This window comes from Nycticebus coucang, chromosome 1, assembly GCF_027406575.1.
Source record: "Nycticebus coucang isolate mNycCou1 chromosome 1, mNycCou1.pri, whole genome shotgun sequence".
Taxonomy (NCBI): domain Eukaryota; kingdom Metazoa; phylum Chordata; class Mammalia; order Primates; family Lorisidae; genus Nycticebus; species Nycticebus coucang.
Window position 1 is genome coordinate 136,461,876 of NC_069780.1, and position 23,929 is coordinate 136,485,804.

Consider the following 23,929-nt stretch of genomic DNA (forward strand, 5'->3'; position numbering starts at 1 on the left):
TCCCTTCACCTTGAGTCTATATCTGTCTTTTAATGTAAGATGCGATTCTTGGATGCAGCAGATATCTGGCTTGAGTTTTTGTATTCAGTTCGCCAACCTATGCCTCTTTAGAGGACAATTTAAACCATTCACTTTAATTGAGAGTATTGATAACCCTTTCGAGAGACCAGTGGACATTTTTAATCCTTTTGCGACTGTGGAAGTTGGAATTTGATCAAAAACTTTTTGGGTAGGTTTACTTTTGTGGTGGAGAATTACACTGGTTTTTATGGAGGATAGGTCTAAGAATGTCCTGGAGAGCTGGTTTAGTTGTGGCAAATTTCTTCAACATGTGAATGTCATTGAAGTATTTAATTTCTCTGTCATAAATGAAGCTCAGTTTAGCTGGGTACAGGATCCTGGGTTGAGAGTTATTTTGTTTTAGGAGATTAAAAGTCGATGACCATCCTCTTCTAGCTTGAAAGGTTTCAGCAGAGAGATCTGCAGTTATTCTGATGTTCTTTCCCTTGTAGGTAATGGTTTTCTTTCGTCTGGCTGCTTTCAGAATTTTCTCCTTCATATTAACTTTAGTGAAATTGATTATGATGTGTCTGGGGGATGTCTTATTTGGGTTGAGTTGTGCTGGAGTTCTGAAGCTGTCTGCTATCTGAATTTCAGGATCTCTTGGCATATCTGGAAAGTTCTCCTTCGTAATCTCATGGAGAAGAGACTCTGTGCCTTGTGAAGCCACTTCATCACTTTCGGGGATCCCTATAAGACGAATATTGGTTTTCTTCAAATTATCCGAGAGCTGTCTGAGAGAGTGGTCTGTTTTTGCTCTCCTTTTCTCTTCTTCTTTGAGGGTTTGGGAGCATTCGAAAGCTTTGTCTTCAATGTCAGAAATCCTTTCTTCTGCTTGCTCCATTCTGTTACTGAGGGATTCTACTGTGTTTCTCAGATCTTTGAGAGATGCAACTTCTTGTCTCAATGTGTCGAATTCTTTGGTCATTTGGTCTTTGAATCCGTTGAATTCTTGAGATAACTTTTGGAATTCTAATTCTATCTTATTTGCTATCCAGATCCTGAATTCAATTTCTGACATCTCAGCTATTTGTTTGTGCATGGGGTCTTGTGCTGTTTCTGCCCCATTTATCCTTGGGGGAGTTGATCTACTCTGATTTTTCATATTGCCAGAGTTTTTCTGTTGATTTCGCCTCATGATTGTTTTTCACTGTTGCCTCTGGCTGTCCTCAGAGTTGGGGAGGTGTCTCTCCAAGATTAGACCCCAGTGGGATCACTCTATTGTTGCTGGATCTTTGTAGGGAGTGACCCTGTGTAGTTTCTCTGGGGCTGCTCTAGCTAGGGAGTTCTGGTTGTGGAAGCAGCTCCGGTTTGTGACACACCCGGATCCAGCAACAGGGCTGGGGGTGGTGCACACGGTTCTGGGAGTGCCAGGCGCCCAGTGACTTTGGCACAGAGAGCCCAAGGCTCCAGAAGTTTCTGACCAGGAGAAGAGCTCTGCGCAGAGGCAGGGAGGGCTCCAAAGGGCATGCAGCTACCAGAGTCCCTGTCCAGATGAATGGGCTAGTGTGGAAGCTGGGAGGACACAGGAGGGAGGATGCAGGGTTGTGTGGCTCCTGCAGTTCCTGGTCAGGGAATGTGGAGGCCCAGTGGGTGCAAGTCACCGGTCGGGGGTCGCTGCACAGCTCTTATGGAGGTCTGGGCAGCGCCCAGCCCAGGAGTTTGAGGTTGCTATGAGCTGTGACGTCACGGCACTCTACCCAGGGCAACAGCCCAAGGCTCCAGTGTGCCAAAACCGTCTCACTCTGCCCCTAAGGATTAAGGCTGTAAGGCAGCTCAGCTCCTGGGTTTAGGCTGCTCAGTCAGTACGTTACTTTGACCCGCCCAATCCTTGCTCTGAGACCCTGAGGGCGGAGCTTGCCAGGGCAGTTCTTTCACAATGGCTTCCTGTGCCCAGCTCAGTGGCTCAGTCTGGGGCCCCAGACAATGCCCAAAGTTCTCCACACTCCTGCTCAAGCTCTCCCCAAGGCAGTTCAACTGAGTGCCAAGTCCAAGAACACTGAAACAGTTTGCAGGTATGGCCTTTCTCCTTTGCAGTCTCACTGCTGCTTGTACTTATGGTTGCCGGCATGATTAGGTCGATCGAACACACGCAACCACTTGCCAGTTTTCCACTGTTTTTGTCCTCCTCTTGGGGTCCAGAAGTCCCTTGCTAGCTCCCTAGCAAGGCTACTGCTGTACAGCTACTGCTGTACAGGCAGCAGTATTAGCAATTTTGAGCCAGTTCTCTGAGCCCTAATTCTCACAGTGCAATATAGGATCAGCTGATACCTGCATAGGCAGTGAATTGCATTACAGAGAGGAAGCCTGAGTTTAGGGTCCCAAATCTTTTATAATGGGCAGTGAGCAAGCCTACTCTTTGCTCTCTATCCTCCAATACTTTCCATTGCACAAACATCTCGAAAAGATAGCCTGCCATAAAAGGCAGTACAAGATGCATAGAAACACAAGAAACCCATGAAAAATTGTCTCCCAGCACAAAGAACACATCACCGCATGCTGTTCACTGCACTGATGACCTGGCTGTGAGTCACTCATTAATGGCACAAGTTAGGATCACCGTGAATTGATATCAAACATTTTTGAGATAAGTGTGTTATAATGAATCAAGGTTACATGGGCAGTGCTAAAAGAGGTCTGCTTCTTTCTACTCACCTGCTGCCTGCCTTTTCTCTCCAGCTGGCTTGTAATCGCTGTGTGTATTTGTCCATCTCTCACAGAGCAGAGCACAGAGTTAGCTCATGATGCTAAGAACAGCACAGGAATTTATTCTTTTTTTTTTGAGACAGAGTCTCAAGCTGTCACCCTGGATAGAGTGCCATGATGTCATAGTTCACTGCAACCTCCGAATCTTAGGGTCAAGTGATTCTCTTACCTTAGTTTTTCTATTTTTAGTAGAGATGGGGTCTCTCTTTCTGCTCAGGCTGGTCTCAAACTCATGAGCTCAAGCAATTCACCTGCCTCGGCCTCCCAGAGTGCTAGGATTACAGGTGTGAGCCACCATGCCCAGCCAGGAATTTATTCTTTATAGCTCAGGAAGCAGCTTTCTTGGGTGTCCTCAGGACTGAGGATGGTGAGGTGTTAGCATTTTCGGGTTAGTGTTATTTTCTAGTATTTTTGCCCAAGGTTTAGCAAAACTCTTTTCAAAGGATGGTTACCTGAGAAATCGGTTCACTTTGGTCCTGTCTGCTGCCTTTCCAGCTGTCCATGTCCTGGAAGACTGGGCTCAGATCTTGTTCTAAGGAGGAGGTAAGGGTGGGCTTGCTTCTCTAGTCCAACTGGGAGGCTGCTTGAAGGACAGCAGAGTGACAGGAGGCCACACTGTTGTGAGGAACAGAGGAGGACACACCAGGAAAAAGCAAAATGGGAAGACTTCACGTACCTGCAAAGTGACCTCAGGAGATGACAGGAACACCAGGGTCTAGTTACCTGGTTGTGAGCTGCAGAAATCCATGGTTTGGGAGGATTTTACTTTTTTAATTTAAAAATACATCTCCACTTTTTATTTTTGGTAACATTTCCTTCCAAATGCAAAAATAATGCATGTTTGGTACATAAAATTTGAGAAACACAGAAAAGTGAAAAGAATAATTTGACCCTAGCACTTAGAATCTTGTAACCCGAAGGTCTCACCCCCACCTAACATCTTGGTGTGCATGGTGGCCAGATGATGGAACAGTGATGTGAATAGGTCTGTGGTCAGTGTCAAAGACAAACAAAGCCAACACTAGTTAGTGTGCTAAGGGCAGATGTTAATCAGTAATACAGATTGCAATAGGGAAAAGAGGTGAGAGAGAACTAACACTCAGCTTCCATTTGTACAGAAGTGTCCAGGTGGTTTAAAGAGAGGAGGGAGAAGGCTGAGCCAAGCGGGCCTCGGCAGTCAGGGAGGTGAAAAATTACAAGCAGCAGGAAGGGGTGGGTCCGCATGAAATCCGTTTGGATTTGCTAAGTGGTGCTTACCTGCTTAGGCTCCTACCATCTCACAGAGGCTGGGAGACAGGGGCCCTATCTTCAGGGGTTGGCTGGAACACATAGTGAATCCTTTTGGCAGCCTTGAGTTTTCTAAGGCAGGTTCTTTAACAGGGGCTAGGGTCATCCTAGCATGGTGGCCTTGAGCTATTGGAAACTGTGTTAGAGTTTTGTTCAAGTCTTTTTAGACCAAGATTAAGACATAGTCAAGAAGAAGGCTCAGAGGAACCTGTCGAGTTTGACTGAAGAGAGAATCTTTGTCGTCAGTCAGGCTGGGTTTAATTCCTGGCTCACTTCCTCCTGGGGCGATTTCTTGAGTCTTTCTAAGCCTCTGTGTACTCATACCTACCTCATGCCATGCTTACTTACTGTGTCTCTCTGAGCATTAAGGAAGGAATGTGGCCTGGTCCCTGGCACACAGTAATTAGACACTCTGCGAACATTAGCTGGTACTGTTACTGCTGTTCTTTCCTTCCAAAATGCTATCATAACTTACATTTTGTTTTTAAATTTTGAGTTATTTCATGAACTTTGCTTCTGGTAGTGGGGTTATTTCTTAAGGCCAATGGACCTTTTACTTGGCAGTGTATGTAAATCAGGTTGGCCATCCCAGGAAATAAGTAGCTGATCTCTGAGGAAGTGCCCAGTCTACTCTGGGGCCGTTGTTCTTGGCCTGATTTGGGTGGGGGCCAGTGAGGAGAAGGCATGAGGTCACAGGAGAATCAAACCCAAGTGTGATCCTCTGGAGGCCTGCAGAGTTACAGCTCTTCAATTCAGCCCCGGCAGATGCCTCATGCTCTTTTGCCTTTTCCAAACAAACAGAGAAAAGCTTTGATTTGGGGAAAAGAGAGTTGTTTGATCCAGCTCATGAAGTAGGGCGACACAAAACATTTACAGGTGACCTGCTGTCAGACACTTTTGCATCAGAGATGACACTTTTTTCTCCAGCTCCCAGCTAGAAACCTGGGGAATTCTCTTCACCACGCAGTCTTTTGGGCCTGCAAGTACCTTGCATACCAGCCCAGAAGGCAGAAAAGAAAATGAACACCCATATTCTGCAATAGGCAGAGTCCTGCCCAAAGCCACCCCCTCACTAGAGGCTCAGGGACTGAGGCCTTCCCTGAGGAGTCTGTGTCACTACCGTCTGCTCTCTCACCATTTGGAACTCCCATGGTTTTCCTTGGAACTTCTGTGTTCAAATCTCAGCTCTGCCCCTCTCTAGCTGTGTGATCTGGGGTAAGGAACTTAACTTCTCTGTGCCTTAACTTTCTACCCTTGTAAAATGAAGATAATACCTCATAGCATCATCACAAATATTAAATGCATAAGTAAAGTAATTAGATCAGTGCCCATCGTGTGGTAAACAACGATGATTATTTTTTAAAGACATCATCATTATCATTACGTGTCAATTCCAGCGTTCTCAGCCTGGTCAGGACAGTTATTACTGATTTTCTACCGGATTCCCTAACTCCAATACACACCAAGTCAGGGCCCTTCACGGCCATAGCAGATTAGGGTATTTTGATACTAACGCAGGAGGGTGGTTTTGTTTTTTCTTGGCCAGGTAACATCCCCTCTGCTTTGAGCCTCACTTTCCCCTTTGGTTGTGGGAGAAACAGCAGGCTCACCCTCCTTTCTAAAGAGCCAGGAGGTCCCCTCATCCCTGCCCAGCCCCATCCTGATGATGGTGGGGTCCCTCTTGGAGGCACCTCATTGCCTAGGACCCTTAGCTGTGCGCTCACTCAGTGTGAGCTGGCGACAGAGTGGGGATTCTCGCAGAAAGCAGTTCTGTGGCCCGTGGTTCTTAGGTGGGAGGTCAGAGATCCCGGGGCTTGCGTGTTGCCCAAGTAGGCTCTGCAGGCCTAACAGCAGCGTGTCCTGTCATCTTCCTCCTTGAATAATTTCTTTCTTTTTTTTTTTTTTTTGTAGAGACAGAGTCTCACTTTATGGCCCTCGGTAGAGTGCCGTGGCCTCACACAGCTCACAGCAACCTCCAACTCCTGGGCTTAAGCGATTCTCTTGCCTCAGCCTCCCGAGTAGCTGGGACTACAGGCGCCCGCCACAATGCCTGGCTATTTTTTTTTTTTTTGGTTGCAGTTTGGCCGGGGTCGGGTTTGAACCCGCCACCTTCGGTATATGGGGCCGGCGCCTTACCGACTGAGCCACAGGCGCCGCCCCCTCCTTGAATAACTTCTAAACAAGCCCCTTCTGGAATTCATTTATACTACTAATGCCTTTTAGTTATCTAGTAGCAACAGTCCAAGCCTGGCAGCTCTGGGACGAGACCAGGCCTGACAAGGCCTTGGTTCTCCTCCACTCCCGCATGTGGGAGAATCACAGGCCTTTGCCCCTTCTCCAGAGCAGGATGCAAACAGTGAGCACCGAGGACCTGGCTGGGGAAGGGTGTGCTGAGCTGCTTCTCAAAACAGCACCACATTCTGGGGTCTGTCCCTAAAGAAAAGCTGGCGGGATGTGACCCTCAGTGTTGTGTTGTGAAGCTCTCAGGGTGGTTTTTGGCTCATTACTTATAGAATGATGGTGGCCGCTGGCAGCTTTGGGGCTGCTAACAGAACCCAGCCTAGGGCTCAAGAGTCTGAGATCTGTATTACTTAGAGCAAGTGAATGAAAAGACAGAAATGGCTAAATAACCGGGGCATCTGTTGTAGCTCTCCGCTGGCCCTCCCCTGCCTGTGGGTAGCAGCCAGAGCTCCTAGCCCCGGTACAGTTCTGCTCTCTCAGTTATGGATTTGCGAGTCCCAGCTCCACACCTGTGCGATGTGGGGTGAGGGACTTGACCTCTTTCAGCCACAGTCTATCATAGTAACATGCAGATGACAGTGGCACCACACTCACTATCATAACGATTCAAAAAAATCCATTACTTCGAGCTGAGCAGAGGCCTGGCCCATAGTGGCTGCTCAACAAATGTAGGCCCAAGTAGCATCGTTACTCTGTGGGGGTTTAAGCACTTGCCTTAACTGCCCGCCGCTCTCTGCACTTCTCCAGGGAAGATGTGCTGTTCATCTGAGGCAGCACTGTGAAGGAGGAGCACACAGCCCTGGAGGCTGCCTGGCCCACACCCTGCCTCTGCCACCTGCTAGCTTTTGACTTTGGGCACATCCCTAAACCTCCCCGAGCCTCCGATTTCTCTGTGTGAGTGGGAGAGCAATGGGGTCTGCCTCCCACGGATGTTAGGAGGACCCGGGAGCTCACCCACACAAAGCCCCTTTTGGTGGTGCTGGGTGAGAGCCCCGAAAACACTAGCAGTGATGGTTCCGTGTCCAGGGCTGATGCTCAGCAAATAACTGTTTCCTGAGTTGGATCCAACGTGGTGGACCAGGTCCTTTTGAGTCCCTCCTTTTCCCACTTCTCCCAGCTTCCATTGCAAGTCTTTAAATGTACAGCCCAGAGAAACAACAGAAATATTCTGGAGTGACCAGCTGGCCCTGTTTGCCAGGGTCTGAGTGGTTTCTTGGGATGCAGGATTTTCAGTGTAAAAGCCAGGACACTTCTGAGTAAAGCAGAATGGCTGATCACTCTGCTATTGCTTATAACTCCCATCTTAGGGTCAGAGCTAAGGTGTTTACTACTGTCACAGAGAGGTGGCAATTTTGGTGATGCCTTTCCCCTCAGCTTTTTAATTAATGCCTTTTCTTCCTTTAATGCTGTAGAAACATGCAGCCTGTGACCCAACACTCCACCCTCAACCATGGAGGGGTGGCTTCCAAGGCAGTGGCACATACCGGCCAGGCATGGTGGAAAGCGTGTTGAGCAGCTCACAGCTCATCTCAGTCTCTTCCAGGAAATCACACTTAGGATGTCTTGAGAGGTTGGTGCTGATGGGAACTTGGGGTCCCATTCAGCACAGACTGGCAGTTGATATACCTGATTCTAAGCACCTGTGTCCTTTCTTTGAGCTGTGTGACCTTGAATGAGATGGTTCGTTTCTGTGGGAGTCCAATTTTCTCATCTATAAAGCAGTAAGGAAATTAGATAATCCATCCCTTGTGCTCAGCAAGCAGTGGCGTTGGCCATGCTGGCCTGGATATGCCATGGGGGAGAGGCCTTATTCTGAAACTGTCTCATGTTGGGCATCTTAGGCTTTCTTGACCTCAGTTTCCTCATGTATAAAAAAGCATAATTATAGTATCCTGTTTTGGAATTTTTGCTAAAATAATTATTTAAAGCCCAAATATCTGGATTCAGGAGACTGGTTTTCATGTGAGTCCATGAAATCAGTCATATTATTTTATATCCATAATTCATTCTTTAGTTCACTCAATAAGCAAATATCTATTGGGCACCTACTGTGTGCCAGGCACTCAACTATGCCCTGGAAACAAAATGATGAATGAAGCATAGTCTCCTGGCTTCAAGGAGCTCATAGGAGGTCAAAGAGATAAGTTACCAGGTCATTTTTCTTCTCTTCCCCCATTTCTTCTTTTTTAAACAACAATGTATTATAATAAGAACTCACTAGTATCTCTGAGTGGTATAATTCTCCTTTTCCTACTGACCAGTCTCTCTCTATTCTGAAGGGGGGTAGCAAGGTGTCCACTAAAACATTTTTCCCAGCCTTCTTTGCAGAGGTATGTGTGTAGCATGGGGTGGGGGAATATGAAATGTAATTGGAAGTCACTGAATGGGGCTTACAGGGAAAGTTTTTAAAAGGGGGTTGACTCAGGCAACAGGCCCCACTGTTTCTCTTTATGTCCTTCTTCTCTATGCCTAGAACACTAAAGTGAGGGCTGGAGCTCCAGCAGTCATCTCGTGAGCCTGAGTATAAGGGCCTGCCCTAGGGATGGTGGAACCTAGAGCTGGAAGAAGCCTAGGTCCCAATGACATTTTGGAGTCACCATATCTGGTCTGGACTCTAGACATACTTTATAAGGGAAAAAGAAATCCCTACTTTTTTTAAGGCAATATTTTAAGTCTCAGTTACTTGTACCTAAACATAATTTCTAGTTGATTTATTTCATATATACAGAGCACAATGCAGAAACAGATTTAATTATTTCCCCATAAACATCATCAAGAACTGGAGGTTGTAGGAACAAATAAGAAGTTGATATTAAAATACAAGACACTCATTAATCTTTCCCAGTCTATAATAAGAGAAGCCGACTAAACCTGCCATTTCTAAATTCTGGTCTCGCTAAGGTTTGACACCATGCAATTGAATTCACAGAATTAAGTGTTTTATTTCAGTTTTGTTCATATTAGTTGATGTGCCCAATTACTCTTTTTTCTTAGTGGTGTGCTCACAAATGCTCAAAACTTTTATTAGAAATACAGATTGTTTTATCCAATCTGCATACCCTCATTGTGGTTGTTTTTAATTATGTTACTGGAATTAGAATTTTTAAATATGCCTAGCACATATTTCTACTCACTCCAAGAAATGATGAGAATAACTTGCATTTATTGAGTATTTACTTTTTGCCAGTCATTCCAATAAATACTCAACAAACAGAATCTCATTTAGTCACCTCCATACTCCTAGGAGGTAGCTATTATATTGCCATTTTACAGGTGAGTAAACCGAGGCAAAGAGAGCTGAAGGACCTTGCTCAAGGTCACACAGCTAAGAAGTGATGATGGGTTATGAACTCAACTGATCTTAGAAGCAAGCTAGCTTGTCCCAAAATAGGTGAGTGGATGTGGACAAATTAGTTTACTGATGAAGAAGAAATTTTTCACTAGTTTTTATATTACTGTGTAAAAAAGTAAGAAGAAAATTTTCACTAGTTTTTATATTACTATGTCAAAAAGTAGATATATTTCCAGAAACTATTTAAATCTGCCCAGAGACACATTGAATTTGTCTAAGATCTTGGGCAATCTGTTTGAAGACCCTCATCTTAAGGAAAGACAAAAATGTTGCCTCTTGATTTATTTTGCCACTAAGAAAAAAGAGAAGACTGGAGAATTTTCTTTACAGAGGCTTGAAGAGGGCCATTGAGCAGACCCATCCTTACTGGGACCAGCAGAACTTGGCACATGGTGAATGTTCAAAAAATGTTCACTGAATGAGTGTTCAAGTGGGCAGAATGAACAGATGGAACTAAAGTAGGTCAGGTTTTCTCTGGAATCTATCTTCCTGGCTTTCTGAATCCTTGCTCCAAAACATTGTAAATTCACTATTCAAAAAATGGTTCGAAAATCAAGAAATTCATTCAGGCCAGGTGAGTGTGAGATCATTCAGAGGAAAAATTTTACACTTAAAGGAAGAGGCAGCAGGGTGACAGGTGAACCCAAAGAGACCGGCTCTGAAGCCCCTCTGCCTCCTGCAGACATTTGCATGTGGTGATCTTTTGGGGAAACTCTCAAACTGTAGAACAGAATTAAGGTTAATTCCAATTGTAAGAATAAACAAGGCTATGCTTTGAGTTCCTATGTGATCAGTTACTAACTATGATCTGTAAGCCATTGCCTATGATTCTTGTACATTTGAGAGTTCGAACACTGACAGCTCTTAACTTCTCCAACCTGCACTGTGAAGGGGTCTGGTGAGGCCTGATCCCTGGTGAATTGCCACAGGAATGACAGGTGCAAATAATTGGTGTGATGCAGTAGTTAATGCTGAGCTGTTGGTTCATGGTGAGCTGCTGCTGCTTAGTGGGCTCTTGAAAGACTATTTGGAGGGGAAGGGGTTTTAGCTTGTTCTTGGAACATGGGTTGGATTTGGTCTGGCGGAGGAAAAAAATCACAGTTCTCATTTGCCAAGGACTGTGTGCATGCTCTGGGGCAAGGGCTCTTAAGTAAAATCTCATTTATCCTCCCCAAACCTAAACAAGCAACTGTATCATCCTTCCTATTTCAAAAATGAATGATAGAAAGGTTTGCTCATAACAAGCAATAAACAAGAGGCAAAGCCAGGGTTCAGATGTGGGTGGTCTTTTTCCTGAGCCTTCCCCTGCAGCAACTGTTTTGAGCAATTCTCCTGCCATTCTGTTTCCTGTGGGGACAGTAGGGAGGGAAATTAGAAATGAAATAGAGAAGAAGAAGGAGGAGAAAGGAAGGAAGAAGGAGGAGGAGAAGAAGATAGCAAGCCTTCTGCAACGTTCATGGCTTTGAATTTCAGGGTAAGAGTCTATCTACCACTTCCTTGCAGGTGTGAGCCAAATCAGAGAGGATGCAGGGACTATCCCTGTCCCTTTCATTGGGTGTATAACAGTATACTGGGCATTCTCATCTGAGTATGACGATGGTCCCTTTGGATGTGTATTCAGGTTTGTTATGCAGAGAAGGCTTCAGTGACCCAGATGGAACCTAAGGGGAACCAGGCCAAATTCTTCTGGTGGACATCGAGTGCAGCTGTGGGCTGTGGAGCAAAGAGTACCTCTTATTGCACGGTGGCCTTGCTGCCAAGACAGTTGGGGCACAACAAATGGAATCCACACAGGCCTTGCCGTCCCGGGTACCTCATCTGCTGATACTGTTCTTTTCTTTTTTTTAATTTTTAGAATTGTGGTAACATAACATAAAATTTGCCATCTTAACCATTTTTAAGAATACACTTTGGCGGTGTTAAAACTAATATCCAGAAATTTTTCATCTTGCAAAACTGAAACTCTGTACTCGTTAAATAATAATTCTCTGTTCTCTTTCCAGCCCCTGGCAACCACCATTCTACTTTATGTGTGTACAAGTTTGACTTCTCCAGGTACCTCAAAGAAATGGAATCATACAGTTTTGTTTTTGGTTGACTGTCTTATTTCAAGGATCATCCTTGTTGTAGCAAGTCAGAATTCCCTTCCTGTTAAAAGGCTGAATGCTATTCCATTGTGGGTACCTGCCACATTTTTTTTATCCAGCTCTCTATGGACACTTCGATGGTGGGCGCCCCCACCCTTTCACTGATAGGAACAGCGCCGCTATGAATGTGGGTAGACGTATATCTCATCAACAGCCTGCTTTTGATTCTTTTGGGAATACAGGCCATCGCTGAGTTACAAACATCTGACTTATTTACAACTTACACTTACGAATGGGGGCTATTACAGTAAGTCCCCGAGTTACAAACATCCCGTTGGCATTGATTCACACTTACAAATAGAGACTGTTACAGGTACGAGGCACATGTATCTGTTCCAACCTACATAAAAATTCAACTTAAGAACAAACCTACGAAATCTATCTTGTTCATAACCTGGGGACTGTTTGTATAGTCCACTGTTTATGTTTAGTGGCCACAGTAGAGGGAAAAGGAGAAGACCACAATAAAATAAATAAAATAAAATAAAGGAAACTCCACCTGAAGCTCATAGACAGCTGCTTCAAAAGCCAAGGAGATGTGAACAATTCAGCCAAGGAGGGGAGGAACCCCATGGCCATACTAAGCAGTTTCATATTTTTTTTTTTTTCTTTTTGCAGTTCCTGGCCGGGGCCGCGTTTGTACCTGCTACCCCCATAATAAGTACTTTCAAAGGCAACGAGCAGCTAAGCCCAGAGAGGCTGACAGCTGACCACCAGAGAGGAGCTAGGAAAGGAGCAGAGGACGCCACACCTGACTCCCTCATGGACTCTTCAGTCTGGAATCGCTACTGGATCCCTACTTGAGGCTTTGCGTTTGGCTCCAGCATCATTTGGAATCTGTTCCTACGAATGATGGAGCCTCTGGATGAAGCCCTAAATCCAAGCTGTTGAAATAATCAGCCTTTCCTGTCTCTGCCCCAGGAGCCCCAGACAGCAGGCAAAAGCCTTGAAAGAAATTTTCTCAACATTCAACTTAGCCGGGGAAGGAAAGCCTCAGCCTGTTACCAGAGCCTGATCCTGTACCATCTGGGCTCTCAGGGGAAGCTGGATGGAGTGTGGTTTGCTCCAGCCTTGCTCTGTGGGGCTAACTGCACAGCAGATGCCCTTTACACAGAAAACATATGTACCCCTCCCGCTGCGGGAGAGAGGAAAGGGCTGCTGCTCGTAAGTCCCCATAAACCTTATAGGGGCCTAATCTGGGGGGAAGCAGGATGGCTCTCAGCATCAGGCAGGGGTGCCCCCTTCTAAGGGTCCAAGCTGGAAGTGTCATGCTGTGGTTGGCTCCAGTGAGATGGGGAGGGCAGAAGGCAGTGGAAGGCAGCCTAAGGCCAATCTCTTTGTGCAGAGAGCCCGAGAGAGGCCTTAGTGTCCTTCGTCCTACACTGCACTAAGAAGGCTTTTAGCTGGAAGACCCCGTGAGGCCCGGAAGGGAGCAGGTGGATCCAGACATATGCATCCCTGAGTCCATGTTCTCAGCTCAGGGCAAGGGAGCCTGCGGCTGTAGCTTTGCAGAAGTCTGCTCAGAGCATCCCGTTGGCACTGGAACGGGCCGTGGAGGGGAAAGCATCTGGTTCAAGATGGTCATCTGACAGTTTTTTTTTTTTTTTGAGACAGCATCTTTTTATGTCACCCTTGGTAGGGTGCTGTGGCATCGTAGCTCACAGCAACCTCTAACTCTTGGACTTAAGCGATTCTCTTGCCTCAGCCTCCCAAGTAACCGGGATATAGGCACCTACCACAACGCCCAGCTACTTTTTGGTTGTAGTTGTCATTGGTGTTCAAACCCACCAGCTCTGGAGTATGTGGCTGGTGCCCTAGCCACTGAGCTACAGGCACTGAGCCCATTTGACAGTTTGAATCAAGATGGGCATCTGAAATGACTTGTATCAGGCCACTTATTAAAAAGAACAGAGCCAGCTGTGTACCCCAAAGTTTCTCTCCTTCACTCTGCAGAGCCTCCCCTGAAAGGTCTGGTTATTAACACAGTCACTGACTTGTGGTCTCAAGTGTGACAAAAAAGTTTTAGTCAAGAATGAGATCATCAGGAGGACACATACACCATGGCAGGTAATAACAGGTGCACACGGGAGGTGGGAAATGCAGCGCTGGCTGGTTTAGGAGATGTCTCTTTCTGAAATATCTTTGTGATCATGGAGACAATCCATATTCTTAGGTTTTTTGCTTTTGAGATGAAGTCTCACTATGTCTCTCTCAGTAGACTGCCATGGCGTCACAGCTCACAGCAACCTCAAACTCTTGGGCTTAAGTGATTCTCTTGCCTCAGCCTCTCAAGTAGCTGGGACTATAGGTGCCCACTACAATGCCTGGCTATTTTCTGTTGCAGTTGTCATTGTTGGTTAGCTGGCCTGGGCCGGGTTCAAACCCACCAATCTTGTTGTCTGTGGCCAGCGCTGTAACCACTCTGCTATGGGAGCTGAGTCGATCGATCTTAGGTTTTATTTACTCTTGAGCTGAGAATAGTAGTTCTCTTCTCAGACTTTGAATCTACAAACTGGAAACTTGTCTTTATCAACCTGGCTTCTGTCTTCTCCTTGACTGGTATCTCCAGAACCCTGATACATTTGGTCTGTCCTAGGAAAGCCTAAGGTCAGTTTCTTTCCCAGTAACAGAACCTTATACACAGCAGCCCCCACCTGCCAACTCTTCAACCATTGCCAATCTCTTGGTGTCTTCCTCCAGGAGTGACCCATATGTTATTCTTAATCTTCACAACAGTCCCAAGTGACAGCTACAGTTACACATTTTCAGGTGCTGAAACTGAGGCTGAGAACCTCTGTTTTGCTCGAAGTTCTAAGATAAGGGGTAATAGAGGAAGGGAAGAGAAATTTGTTCCCAGACCTGACTGTGAAGCACCTTTCTCCACAATGTTCCAACACTATCTGGTGAGAGACTCCTGGAAAGCCAACTCAGGAAGATGTGGGACTCTAGGACTCCTATCGTTCATGAAGTGAGCCCCAGACACCAGGCAGTCGGTCAGCCTGCTGGTAATATTTGAGGCTGTATTTTGAGGACTTGGCTTTGGGCTGAACAATCTTGAAAAGGGTCATGAGTAGGTTAGCTGCTGTTTCCTCTGTAATTTCTAAGGGGCTCAGTGCTGAGCCCTTAGAAATTTCTGAAGCTGCCTGCATCAGAAATCTCCCCCCACTGGGAGGACAGGAGTCTAAAGAGGATTCCTGCCTCACACTTCATCTCGGAAGATGCAGCTGTCCTTTGTACCAGCTCCTCCCTGTGTGCTGGTTCCTCAGAGGTATGTCCTGAGAATGCTTGGGAGGCAGTGGATGTCAGAGGCCCAGGGCTGGACCTCAGAGGCTTGGGAGATCATCCAAAGCAGTGGCATTCAAATGCGTTTTTAGCCGAGGAGATTATCCAAAGAAAGCCTCACAGAGAAGCTGCAGCTGACATTGTGGGGGTCATGCACAGGTCTCTGAGCCCACCCAGTGTCGCCTGCGGCAGTCACTGGAGCAAGCTCAGCCTGCACAAGGATCAGGTGCGAGTGCTGGAGAGCTGATACCTGCAGGAGTGACCCACAACCAGCGAGGGTTGGCAGTACACGGACAGACATGGTCCCACCAGGCCGGCTGGGGTGTGCCCTATGGCGTCTCTGACAGAGAGCCTGCCCTGATGCTCCCTTGTTCAGCTCCCCTCCTCCTGCTGTCTCCCCATCCTCTCACTGTACTTTTTAACATCATCTCCAAAATAATTAATTGTACCCCAAATCTTTTCTCAAGGATGTGTTTGGAAGAATCAAACAAAGACAGAAGCCCAGAGCCCACAGTCTCAGAGCCCTCCAGGTTCTAGGTGGGGTCTACGTATCTTTGGATTTTCCCAGCTCAGAAAATGTTGGTCTTATCCAGTCTCTGTAACAGATGGTTGGCCAACCCACTGTTTGAGTGTGAGATATATTTTTCTATCTCCCTATCCCCAAGATGCTTGTGTAATGCATACAGAAGGATCAAGACCCTCTTAGTTGTGTCAGATAACAAACTGGCTTAAGCCCAAAAGAAAATTTATTGACTCAGGAAATGAAAAATTGGGGAGTTGAGTCTGGGCTACTATTACTTTATGCAAATTGGGAAAATGCATCTTCACCAAGGTACTATCTTGCTATCCGTCAGAAAACTTTGTAATAAAGACATCCAACCCAGATGGCTTTGAGCTGGACAGCACTCCTGAGAGCCATGCAGTGCACAACCCCAACGAGGGGGCCCAGCTGCCCCGAGAGGAGCTGGGCTAAGGCTGGACCCAGGGGTTTGTGCTCTCACTCTCTCTCTTTCTCTCTTTCCATGTCTTAGACATGCCTTCTGTGGGGTTTTTTTTTTTTCTCAAGCAGGCTCTCTTGTCACAAGGCAGCTGACAGCAGTTTTAGGCTTGTATCCTATTTTCTCAGCAACCTTAGTGTAAAAAATCATGCCTGCCTTTGACCAAAGTCCTGGAATTAACCTCATCTGTTGTGATTGGCCTGACTTATGTCACAAGACACAGTTCCTGAACCAATCACTAGGGCTTGGTTCAGGATGGCATGCTCTTATTGGCCAGGCCTGGGTCACATGTCCTTTGGCATGAAGGGGACAGGTTGGTGCTTTTACCCCAGCCCTACCCTCTGAAAATGGGAGGAGGTCTGGTTTCCTGAGGCAAATCAGGAGTGTTACTGGAAGAAGAGTAGTGGACTTGGATGCTGATCAGGCAAAAACGATAGATGTCAATTCTCACAGTGTTATTACAACTTTAATGTGCGTAAGAGTCACCAGGGATCTTGTTAGACATAGATTCTGGGGGCTGGCTTTTAAAGATTATAATGAACTTGCATCTCTAAGGAAGCTGATGCTGCTGGGGCCTGAGCACACTGTGTCACCTTGTACCATGGTGCTCTTGCTCATCAAGTTCCTCAAGCTGCTGCTGATGCCCTGAAGTACTGTGTTCCTGGAAGCAGGCTTCTCTGAGGACTTAGCAGGCCAAAGGGAAGGAGGCCCAGGCAAGCTTTCCTGGGTATTGCCATCCTCTCTCCCCTCCCTGCACACCAGAAGGTAATAGGACTTGGCCAAAGGATGCTTGTGTGGGCACCCAGAGCTATCACATAAAGGGTTTTCCTCTAAGTTCCTCTGGGGAAGGCCTCCTTCTCCTATGTGTCCATCCTTAGGAGGTGGTCTTTTGACTTTGGAGGAGGGAAGGGAGGAGGTATGCAAGTGAGGACCCAGGGCTGAGGTGGGACATATGAAAGTGATGTGCTGTTCAGGAAGGACAATGGATTCCTGCAAGAGAAAATAGTACGGGGAGAGGCTAGACTTTTAAGAAACCTGAAAATATCCAGATGTACTTATGGACTGACCTACCGAGACAGGAGCCAGTTGAGGGGTGGTCTCATTGACCCCATATCTGCTGAGGCAGAGGAAGCACATTCAAGCCTTGTCTTACCAACTTGAGCCAGAAGAAATGCCAGTAACTCCAGTGCAGCCTCATAGAAACATAATCAAGATATAATGTGAGCCATACATGCAACTTAAAAATTTCTAGTTGCGGGCAGCGCCTGTGGCTCAGTCGGTAGGGTGCCGACCCCACATACCAAGGGTGACGGGTTCAAACCTGGCCCCGGCCAAACTGCAACCAAAAAATAGCTGGGCGTTGTGGCGGGCGCCTGTAGTCCCAGCTACTCGGGAGGCTGAGGCAAGAGAATGGCTTAAGCCCAGGAGTTGGAGGTTGCTGTGAGCTGTGTGAGGCCACGGCACTCTACTGAGGGCCATAAAGTGAGACCCTGTCTCTACAAAAAAAAAAAAATTTCTAGTTGCCATATTATGAAGTAAAAAGAAATAGGTGAACTCGATTTTAATAATATATTTTCTTAAACTCAATATACCCCAACATGTTACCATTTTGACACATACTCCACTTAAAAAATTATTAACAAGGTATTTCACATTCCTTTTTCTTTTCCCTACAAAATCTTTGTAATCTGGTGTGTATTTTGCAACATAGCACATCTCAATTTGGACTCACCACATTTCAAGTGCTTGGTGGCCACATGGGGCAAATGGCTGCTGAATTGGCTTGAACATTGCGCATCCTTTGTCCCAGTAGGCCAAAGCTGTCCGTCATCTCTTCCTCATCTTCTTCCTTTTCCAAAACTCAGCGGGTGTTGCTTGGGTGCTGAGTGCCAGGCGTGGCAGGGGTTTGGCTCCCGTGGTGGCAGTGGCTGTGAAGACTCAGAGAGAAGCGTGGCAACTGGCGTGTTTTGCGCTAAGGTCTCTTCTGTGTAGGTTGCTCTGTGTGATGTGTGAGTCACCATGGGGGGCAGGGAGGAGGGGGGTGAGGCTCTGTCTATTCTGAGGCCTCCTCAAAGCCCCCCCTCGTGTGTGGGGGTGGGAGGGAGGGATGACACAGTGGAGAATGGATGGTGAGGGAGTATGAAAAGCTGTGTCTGGATTCACAAAAATAGATCTGTATCTGTGGGGTAGTTACAAAACTTAAAATACCATTTCCCTGTGCCGGGGAAGAACAGGACGAGGAATACTTTAAAGACAGACACGCTTTTGCAATTAAAATGCTCAGGGAAGAGAATGAAGGCTGCATCTGTCGGACATGTCAGGCTTGCGGGTTCTTTTGAAAGTTGGATGCTAGCGTTGTCTCGGTTTTCCAGAGTTTTGTCTGAAGTGCCATTTTTCTTTCATGTGTCTCTCACATCTGTTTTCAGTCCTTTCTACTCGATTTGAACATTAAAAAACCCTGTCTCTTATGCAAACTTCTGTTGGCTTCTAAAACGTGCAGATGTGTTATCTTTGAAGAGCAGCTGGTCCAGTGCTCACTCACAGGTCGTGGCCAAAGAGCTGTGCCTCTTCTGGGAAGAGTGCTTTACCCTGGGAAGGGCGACAGTGATCTCTAAGGACTCATCCGCACAGAGGCCACAGTCTCAGGCTGGCTTTGGCTCCCATCCTGTCACTCGCCAGGCCTCTGCCAAGTTATTTAACCCTCCTGAGCCTCAGTTTGCTCTTCTACTGTTAGAAGAGCAACTATTATTATTCACATATGAATATTATTATTCACATATTATTCATATGTGAATAATAATAGTTCTTACCTCACGGGGATGTTGGGAGCATCAAATAATAATACAAAATGATGTTTTCTCTGCGGGAAGTGCCACTTCTTCTCAGCTCCATCCTGGGCTCTGGGGGTTGGTGCTGTGGCTCACCAGGTGGAATCTTCTCTTCTATGGAACTGTTCACCTTTAAATTAGACCTGACAGCATCACAGGACAGACGTGGATGACAACACTCGCTTCTCCTAAGTCACAGCTGCTCAGGGAATTGGCAGGAGAACTCAGGACCCAGAAATACAGTTTTCCTGTGCATGTTTAGCAGGGTCTTCTGGAGCCTATGTCTTCAATTTCAGAAGGCGTAGAGAGGAAATGGACAGACAGGGTTTGAATATGTAGCAGCCTAACCTAACGGCAAATAAGAAATCCTAAAGTTCAAGTGCCAGATAGCCAATCAGAGGGGCTAATATGTAGTTACTAAAACTCTTACAGTGAGCATTAACTTGACCAGGGAAATACTTTTGATCTATGTCAAGGAAAAAAAAAAAGGAAATAAAGCTGCTCATATTTTACTGTTATAAATTTAAAAACTATGTATCTATCTGTCTATCTATGCCAGAATGCTCCAAACCAGATGTTTCTTATCTCTGTTCAATAATAGCTTTTTTCTTTGGTGCTTTGGTGTGTTTTCTACAATAAGCACTTGCTACTTTCATAATCAGAAAAAAACAATGCAGGTTATAAGATTTCCAGGCTCTGGTTCACACCAGGGAGCCTGAAGCTCATTCTCATCCCTCCCTGCCTTGCAGGACTCCTGGTGGCTTCAAAGCCTGATTTGTTTACACAAGAATGATTATGTGGGTGTCCAGGGAGATAGACTGGTAGAGAACAAAGCGAGACATGTTTTATTGAAGACGATAACCAGAGTCAAGACACTGTCACAGCAAAAACCTTCAGTGAATCAGCGGATGGCTGTTACAGTCAAAGCAAACTGGGTAACTGGTAAAAGAGAACGTTAGCAAGCTCTCTGGTGGGGGACCACAAACTTCTTTACATGTCTCTTTGAGGAAGAGATTAAAAATAAAGTCCATCATGACAGTTGCATTCAGTTGGGGGATTGGCTGACTCAGTTGACCAAGAGTCTGCTGAGGCCAGTGGCAGAGGTTCATCCTTCCCCACCCCCTGGCCATCCCCTGGCTTTCTCACCAGCTTGTCTCCAAATTATGTGTGAATTCTGCCTCCACTCTCCGAGGCCTTGAAGCCTTGCCCCTGGCTGTCTTCTGCCCATTTTGTCTTATTACCCTGATTGCTGTTATTTTGCCTTGGTCCAGCTGTACCCCTCTATACAGCCGCTTTGGGTCTGTGTATCATCCACGTGTTCTTTGTTGTACCCCACCCTACATCTGACCCTTGGCTTACTCTTCAGGTCCCTGCCCTGCAGCTTTGGTACAGTCAGCCTTGCTCCTCTCCCATTCTGGCCTCAGCCACTCGAGTCCCCACTCAGGTCAGAGCCCTGCTCCTCCTATGTGCTTGGGGGTGGGGGGTGGTGGTCTAGATGTCACTGGCCCTTCAGTTTTGCTCTGTGCCACAGCCAGGGCATCTCTGCCATTCTGTGATTCTTGACGATTATTCTATAGCCATAAAGCCACCAAAGACTGGGAAATGGAATACCAACAGATCAAAGCAGGCCCCTCCTGTGTCTTGGTTCTGCCATTTCCTGTTGTCAGACTTTGAGCAAGTTAATTAGCCTCTCTTAGCCTTATTCATCATCTGCGAAACAGTGATAATGATAGTTACCTGATAAGGTGAATTATTACCTGTTACGTTATGTCCAACTTGTCTGGCATATAGCTAATAATAAATGTTAGTTGTTACAATGTCATTATTTTATTATTTTAAAAGCAACGTAACCTAAGTGGTAAAGCGCCTGGGCTCTGGAGTCAGACAGACTTGGGTAAAGGCTCTTCTAATCATGACTAGCTGTGGCACACCAATGGAATGATGCAGAGTCTGCGTCTAGATTTGCTGCAGGGACTAAATGAAAATAAAGCAATGAGCACTTCCAAAATGTCTGGTAGAGAGCACCGTAAAATGTTTGCTGCTGTTTTTTATTGCAGATGATGGACAGCTTTTTCTAACAAGGATGACTTTCTGAAATTATGATTACTTGTCATTACCTTTATAATATTTTGGAGTTGATATCTGAATTCTAAAGTAGATCATGCTTTCATCATTGTGGTGAAGAACCCTAACTGTAGAAGAGTGAGATTAGGACCAGAATTGGCAAACTGGGTTTTCCTTCTGTCCAGAAGAATGAGCTCATTTTATCCTAATCCAAATTCTATTTGTCTTGAGTGCACATGAATTGAGACCAAGAGGCCACAGAGTGGGTGAATGTACTGTCTGACAGCAATGTGCTTGGATCATAACATGTGGATCATCATGTTAAAAATCTATTGAAGGTCTTCCTACAACATAAGTAAAAATGAGAATCAATTCAGAAAATTATCATTTGTTGTTTAAGAATATAAAAATGACTCAAAGTCATTCTGGGAGTCACTAGGTATAGGAAAACATGACCTCACAGAGGCAGCTGGAGGGCTGGTCATCTGCCAGAGAAAGTCAGCCTGTGACATTATTACACACCCTCCTTAGTGCAGAGATTATCGTAAAGCTCAAGGGAGAAAACTTTCCGCCTTGAAGGAAACATGCTTTATGAAAGCTCAGCCTTGTCATCACTTCCATCAGCCACACATGATTCCCCATTTCCTGAAGGTCTTTGTTGTAAATCTACCTGATAGAAAACAGCATGATTGAGTTCTGTATTTGCCAAAACAAGTCACTCATGAACAAGTCACTCACATACTAACGTAATAAGAGGTTGCTTTGTACATTAAATGGGGTTTTATATCAGATATTCAAAAGGATTTTATCCCTGCCTCATTAATAATGACTGGGTTTTATTAACCTAGTACAAGCTACTTCTTCCAAGCAAAAATAAGCACTAAAGAATCCAGGGACCAAGGCTAAGCTGTGAGTGAGTCAGTAGAGAGTGGAACAGCAAATCAGGACTTCTGTTTTCAAATCTAGGCTCCAGGGCCACATTATTCCCCCACCCAACACCTAGATAATTGGTTTATGCAGCAGGGAAAATGTTCTCTAGGTTAAGCCTGTTTACTAAGAAGCTCAGCAGAGAATCACCTGTCAATCCTGACCTCAAGGTCTATATGGATACAGCTGAGATGATTAAAAAGGAGACAGAATGCTGAAAACCAACAAAAACACAAATGCAGCAGTTATCCTCAAGGCAAGAGAAGTTTGCTTAGTAGAGACTGTTAAATAAAAGGGTGAGAATATGCTTTTTATAAAAAGGGCTTTTTTAAAAAAGGGCAATAAGTCTATGGGCAAATGCACGAGTCAGTACTCTGTTTCACAATGGCGACGATCAGGTTGTGTTGACTGAACTCCAGTGGGCGTCCAGTGCGTAGTGCCAGGGCGGATGTCACACAGATCAGACCACATGCAGCAAGCCTTTCTCGGTACACTTTAGCGTGCTTACAGATTGCTGCAGGTGCTTGTTAAAAACACAGATGCCCAGCTACCACCCCCAGAGGCTCAGATCCAGTAAGTCTCAAGTGGGTCTGGGAACCTTTATTTTTCTTGAAGAATCATATCAGGTGGTTCTCATGCAGACCGCACTTTCAGAAACACTTGATATAGCAAATACAATAAGATATATACCAGATCGGAACCCTACACATTGCAAAAATGAGAAGGCTAATATAATTTGGTGACCGTTTCATGAATAAATCAAAACATTATATAAAACAAAGCTATGTTTTCTAAAACTCACAGGTTAAGTGTTTGAAGGGGCTAGTTAGCCCTTATATGAGGCACAAAAGTGAACGCAAAGGCAGCTAGTTTACGTAATAGGTAATATTAATCAGCGTCCTGAATGTTAGTATTTAGTGGTAGTCTAGGGTTCTCTGCCTTGGACAGACGCATATTAGAATCATTTGGGAGCTTTTAACAACTGGATTCCTGGGGCCCCAGCACCTTAGATTGACTCAACTCATCGGGATCAGAGCCCAGATGTGGGTGTGTTTCTAAAGCTGCTCAGGTGATTCTGAAGTTCAGGTGAGGCTAAGAATCTCTGTCTACCTCCTGTACACACACACACACACACACACACACATCCTTTTTAAAAAGAGACAGCTTAGGAAACTACAGTCATAGAGATTTGTTTTTTGCACTTCTTCCACTTTCATTTTTTGGGGTCTTTTTTCTCATTTCAGATTATTATGAGGGTACAAACAATTAGGTTACAATGTCTGCATTTGTTAAGCAAGGTCCTTGTTGTAGCTGTGCCCCTCACCCCAGAGGTGTGCCACGTACCCTTCCATTGTGCCCATTAGGGGAGAGCACACCAATGTCCCTCCCTCCTCCCCCTAACTTGAATTAAATGGAGTTTTTCTCTTGGGTGGGCCTGTATTAGTTCATTCATATTACAATCAAATACATTGGATACTTGCTTTTCCATTCTTGTGATACTTTACTAAGGAGAATGTTCTCCAGTTCTATTCAGGTTACTACAAAAGATGTAAAGTCTCCATCTTTTTTTTACAGTTGAATAGTATTCCATGGTATACATATACCACAGTTAATCCATTCATGGGCTGATGGGCACTTGAAAAACATGAAGCTTCATGAATTTTCATGTCATCCTCACCCAGGAGCCGTGCCAATCTTCTCTGTATTATTCCGATTTTAGTATATGTGCCGCTAATGCCAGCAGCACAGTCAGAGAGATTAAGTGATTTGTCCGGGCCAGAGATCTAGCTAGTGCATGCTAAGGTAGCCTCTACCTAAGGTAGAGTCAGAAAATTAGCAGAATGGTCCAGGGAAGGGAAGATTCCCTGGCTGAGAAGAAATGTATGAAGCCAAGCTGCTTCTGGTTTCCCTGCAGCCCAGGGAATGAACAATCCTCGTTGAGCAAAGGGAATTGCAGAAAAGCCTATCTTGTGTGTGTGTTGGGGGAGAGGGGGCGGTAAAAAGCTTATAAAAAAGTGATGTTATCTTGTATATTGT

At 45.6% G+C, this 23,929-nt stretch overlaps 1 non-coding gene across 1 annotated transcript; it reads right to left on the reverse strand.

Moving 5' to 3' along the window:
• Positions 1 to 23,531: 23,531 nt before the first annotated feature.
• On the reverse strand, positions 23,532 to 23,639 carry LOC128592610 (U6 spliceosomal RNA). The gene has a single exon (XR_008381945.1). It is a non-coding gene; the product is annotated as a U6 spliceosomal RNA (small nuclear RNA).
• Between the last annotated feature and the right edge of the window lie 290 nt (positions 23,640 to 23,929).